The following is a 6,000-nucleotide window of genomic DNA, read 5'->3' as shown; positions in this document are numbered from 1 at the left end:
TCCCAGTAATGGATTAGCATGTCAGGGTGCATCATACGGAAATTATTTTTAGAGTGAGAAACTTTCATCTAGAGCGTGTGGAGTACCAGAGTATGTGGGGAATATCTGAATGGGTTCTTCTATGGTGATAGAGGATCCAGTGTTTGGGGACAAAACTCAGGGAAAGAAGGTCATCAGGTCTGTTTCTGGGTATCTGCTACTTCGCATGTAAGAGATGAGAATGTGCCCTCTGTTTTGAAGATCTTGCCTAGACACTCCCCTATCACCCAGCTCTAGATCTGTGGTTCAGATTTAGCACTGGTCCTTTGAAATGCACAGTTCTACTCAAGCACAGTTTGGCTTATTGTCTTGTGCATTGGTTTGTAATCTTATGCTATAAGCCATGTCTCTTGGGTTATAGCCCTCCTGAGGGTTTGAGGTAACACTTTAGCGTTGCCAGCAAGCAGCTGGGCTTTCTTTTAGCAAAGCTTGATCTTTACATGTTAATGCAACAACATGACCTTATAACTCCTGCACCATGACAGAATTTGTAGAAAATCTTTAGTCTGTTACTCTTATGGCCCTTTCTCCCCTTCCTGCTGATAACTGCTTCTGAGTTACACAGTTTCTATTTTCACGCTCCCTTTAAAAGAAAAAAGTTCTAATTCATATTAACAAGAAGGAAACATCCAAGAGCTATGTCTCTGACAGCCAGTGAAAAGTGGAAGCACTGTATGTTAGTTGGCTATTGTTTGTTGGAAAAAACCTCCAATTAGCTTCTAAAAGTTTGGCTCCAAGGGAGATTTGACCTTTGTGTTTTAGGATGACTACAGCAGGTAAATCTTGTGACAAAATCTCAGTAGCAGTTTAATTTCTATTATTACCGTGATGAGATACAATTGCTGGAGAGGAGAATGGCGCACAGTATTTGCCACAGATAATTTTTCTGATTCTGTACCTGAACTTTCTGCTGATAAACTTTGTCATATTCATTAATCACACTGATTTGACGGCAAACCAATTTCACTTGATGGATTTCATGGGTATTATTCACTAAGCCACTTTTATTTGAGTATTTTCTGTTCTGATCATGTGACTGGCTACCCAGATCAATGGAAAATAATTACTGCTTCTTCATTTAATGTTTAAATAAAGTGAAGGTTTGAATAAGGCCATACATCTGTGGCAGCTTTTAGCTGACAAAGTGATATTGTTCAGAGGTGTGATGTTGTGCAATTCTGCTGCCAGAAGTCCTTAAAATGGGCACAATTACAGTGGCAGAAATGGGCTTTTATAACTAAATTCTTCCACTTGTGTGTTGTTCACTGGTACATGGGTATGAAAGTGAACTGATAACACAAATACTTGTCAGTATTTCATTGTTATAGGAAGTAGGTTTTGTTTTTTTTTTCTTTTTCAAGAAACAGTGGCTAAATCATTTTGAATGGATTTATGACTCTCATTTTTATTCTGTGAGCATTGTTATGGCAGCACTATGGTCTCAGCACAGTGTTAAAATACCCTTATTGACAAAAGAAGAAATAAGAAAACCACGTGCAAAAGCAGACTTGTGGGAAAGAAATGAAGAATAATCCTGACTTCCATGGGGGGAAAAAAACAAAACAAAAAAACCCCTTCATAAATGTTTCTTTCTTTTTTTTTTTTTTTTTTTTTCCCCAAATAAATGCAACCCCCCCCACTGTTTTCTCTCCTCCTTTGCTTATGCTTGAGCTGCTTTTTCAGGGGCAAATCCTGACAAAGGCAGAAAGAAAAAAAGGGTATTAATAGAATAAGTCACATGCTTCTAAAATACCTATATTTTTGTTTTGATAATCTTAATTTTAATTATGATGATTTTTTTATACATTTTAGCTGAAAACTGCATTAATTAATACAGCTTTTTCATCATGCTGGCCAATACTAATTGTGTATGTAGTAGCTTAGAGAAGTTCATGGCAAAAGATAATCATTAACTTGTCAATGAGGAATGGCCTAGATGTGTAAACTCAACACACTTTTCAGCTCCAATTTCAAATGCTCCATTGGAATAACATCTCAAAAATTATCAAAACTGTTCAGGCATGCATAAATTCTGATGTATGGATCTTCTATCAATTTGCTGAAATGAAGCAATTATTTGAAAAAAAAAAAAAAGGTACTATATGCACAGATTCTTTTATTTAGGAATTTTTTCTTGATTTTGTTAAGACTTTCTGTCATCTAGAAGAAACTTGGGCTCTTCATTTGACAAATATGAACGCAGTGTTAAAGGAAAAGAAACCACTCTGTTAATGTGGGTATGCTTCCAGTCATCTGCCAACAATGAGAAATAGAGCCAATATTATCACAACAGAACTCGCACTCCCCCTGCTCTGCTGAAGCACTTACTGTGAAAAGTCTTCTTGGTAATGAGTATCATCCCTGTTTCAGAGATGGAGGAAACAAAATTACAGCAAAATCTAACCATGGGTAGTGTCCTGGTTCCAGCAAGGATGGGGTTAACTTCCCCAAGGAGCCGGCAGGGGAGGCAGGTAGTCCATCCCACGTGACCCATGCCCAGCTATAAGAGGCGCTAGCCGGGGAGGAGGGGGCAGTCGCCACTGGGGGCGGGCTGCGGCGGGGCGGGTCCGGTCCGGTCGATGCGCCGCGCGGCGGTACTGTAATCGTGTCCTCATACTCCTTTATCGGTGTTATTGTTTTTCTTTCTTCTTCCCTTTGGCTGTTTTGTTAAATTGCACTATTTCTACCCACGAGTTTTGCCTTTTTCTGCCAATTTTTCCCACGGCTGTGGGAGTCAAGCGAGCGGCTGTGTGGTTCTTTGTTGCTGGCTGAGGCCAAACCACGACAGGTAGAAAACAAAAGTTAAAAATCGGGGAGGGGGGGGGGGAAGAGATTATTGGAGATTTTGGTTCCCTAACCAGAACAGTGTTTGTTGATCGCATAGTTTGGACTCCCTCGAATAAAGTTAAATAAATCTTGAATGGATTCTGTAATAATGCCAACCTCTGCTCTTACTTCAGTTGCTTAAAAATGAAACTGGTCTCCTACTGTAAACAGTTTGGGGACATGTGAAAGACCCGAGTCCTCTTTACCAGTGTTAAAGTAGGACTTGATTGGAAGGAGTACGCAGCTTTTCATAGGGAAGAATGCACATTTCCAAGTCCCATAGAGTTTAGCAAAATGTGTTATGTTTAAGTGTTAAGCTGTTAGCATATTGATTCCTGCCTTCATCTTCTGCCTAAATACTTGGACATGGATGTAGAAGTCAGAGTCCTCAATGTGAGCATCTTGGGAGGAGTTCTTCAGGGATGTGGATTCATGTTTGGACTGCTCGTCATCACCAGGGTGATGTTAATTTTCAGGCAGAAGCCTATCCAGGTATTGCTTCTGCAAAGCAGAAAGAAATCAATTATTATGACTGTGAATCAACATGGGGCATGTGATAACTTCATTCAGTACATGAGATAACACTATGTTGGTTTCTCCATCTGTTGAAATTGTTGAAAGTGCTGCTTCAGCTGTACTACCTGCAATTGTTAGATAGTACGTTTTAGGATTTTCTCCTTATGTTTAAGCATATCTCAGATCTCCGCATAGAGAGAAATTTGGCATTCATCTAGGATGCTGAACTGGAAATGTACCTAGCATGGGCTAATTGTTTATTATTTTTACTTCAGCAAAGTTTCTTAGTACACCCATGCTGTACTTCACAGAAGAGATTAGATACCCTGATGTGGTAGGTGCTGTCCAAACACAGAGCAAAATGACAGGCTGTTCCCCCAGGAGACTCTAATCTCTGTAGAAATCAAGAGAAAACAGGTAGGGAAGGGAGCACAGTGGGGAAGCAAAGGAGTTAATATTGGTCAGACTGACAGGGAGTGGTCGGTTGTCTTTGCTTGCTGAGCTGCATGATGATTATAATGAACGAATGTTTTGGAAAAGAAAGAGGGATCATTAATGCTGTCTGGCCTTTGTTTTTCCTTCTCTCTGTGGAAATGTTTTCAAAAATATTTTTAATAAGCAGAAGAATCCATTGGAGCATATTGCTGCAGATGGTTTTGCCTAACAAGCTGCATCTGTCTAAAGATTATGACTACTACTAGGTTGCCCTTTATTCAGCTGATCTTTTGAGATGGGAGCCCACGTATGATAATATTGAGATATGCTGATATTAATAAACAGAATTGTATTAATGTATTAAAAAGGAAGAATCATTTTTAGGGACTTACAAGAGGCAAAGATATCAGACAAGATCCACTCAAATCAGTGCATTAGGTCAAATCTTGTTGCCTTGCCCCATGTTCTGTCTGTCTAAACATACAAAGTGGCCTCAGAGCAGGTGTTTGTTCAGCCCTGTGGACAGTTCCCAAGAACAGGCAGCAGACACTGCTTGTCTAGAAGAAGAGGCCATGTCCAGCATGTTGCTTCCCCTGCTTCCAAGAGAGCTGCTGAGGAAATTCCTGAGCTACTTTGCACAGTGCCTGTTGCTCACTGTGTTTAAGAGTGCTCTGGTCTATGAAGGTATTTAGTTCCTCTTATGCTTTGGTTTTACTTTTGTTCTCTACGTTGCTCTGAGTTTCACAACATAATTACGCTATATGGTTGCAATAGAGTTATTATTTCTCTCAATATAGCACAGTGTGTTTATAACAGTTTTTAGTGACCAAGACACCAAAAATCATAAGGTATAAAGGAAATTATTTTTTTTCCCTCAATAAAGTTCTTTCTAGAATTTATTAAAATTCTAAGTAGGACTTTGGAATTCAAATGTAAATTACAGGGGTTTGTTCTTAGGTCAACATCATTGTTTTTAATGTTGCTTACCTACTCGAGTTTGTATTTCACACATAGTCAAATTCAAGGTAAATATTCAGTGATAGCCACTAAAGGCTGAACATTATAGAAAATCTTTTAATATTTAACAGGGAAGGAAATTCACCATGGAAATATTCATTTAAGGATAGAAGTGGATTTTATCATATGCTGCATGTAAATTAGGGCTATAAGATGACAGAAAGGAAAGTTGTAAGGTTGATGCAGAAGTTATTGGCTGAAGTTTTACAGCCTGTTCCTTGTGAGAGGTCAGGGTAGATCCTGTTATTAGTCACTCCTGGCTTTAAAATCAGTGAATTTAAGTCTGCAACAGAGTAGTAAACTTGAAAATTTAGTCTCAAAGGTGGATGCATTTTGAGGGCTTTTGAAAATCTGTATGGCCTCTAGTATTACTCCCTTGGGCAGATTTGGTTTTAAAAGTATCTTTAGCCTGTTGGTTTATTTTAAAAGCAGAGAGACATAGAGTGGGTCAAGAGAAATAGAATAAATAATTCCTTACCTAGGTTAGGCATATATATATAATAAAGGTCAAACTGAAAAGCATTTCCAGGCAAATTGAGTTGATAGGCAGAGTCCTAAGGGGACTTAAATATTCACAGGTTGCTGGTCTACTGGAAACGTCTGGTACTGAGGCAGTTACTGTCACCATAAGCACAAACTAAACAAGCGCACTTTTGTGAATATAGCCTTGAGGCCAAATATTTCTGATGTTGCAACAATTTTTCACTGTAGGAGGAAAAAAATATATGGGATGACTATGGATTTGAGTAATCTCTGTTTTTACTCCACTCGCAGACTAAGGGCATTATTAGATGTAAAAAACAGTTATCTTTCAGTGAATTAGAATCCTACATTAAAAGAAATGAATAGTAAATGCTAAGATCAGCTTGGTTATGGACACATGCATTAAACAATATAATCACAGCTGTTGGTTGATATTGCTGTGTGCAGAAACAGCCTGTTAAGAAAGACAAAAGACTATTTGAGCAATACATTTCCTTGAGTCATCCTCCCCTGCAGAAATGTTCAGAAGTCTCCTGAACAGAGTTGTCTGTAAGTGTTCCAGCAGAGATGGTGTATGCCCATGTTTACCTTCCCTGCAGCTTTCCAGAAAGACCTGAAGTTTCATTTGAAGGCCAAAGGCTTGTTTAATGGTGTTTCAGAAACTTAAGCATCTGGGTAGAAGGT

Source organism: Vanellus vanellus, assembly GCF_965231255.1.
Source record: "Vanellus vanellus genome assembly, chromosome: 14".
In the NCBI taxonomy this organism is placed as follows: domain Eukaryota; kingdom Metazoa; phylum Chordata; class Aves; order Charadriiformes; family Charadriidae; genus Vanellus; species Vanellus vanellus.
This window is presented reverse-complemented; position numbering follows the sequence as displayed.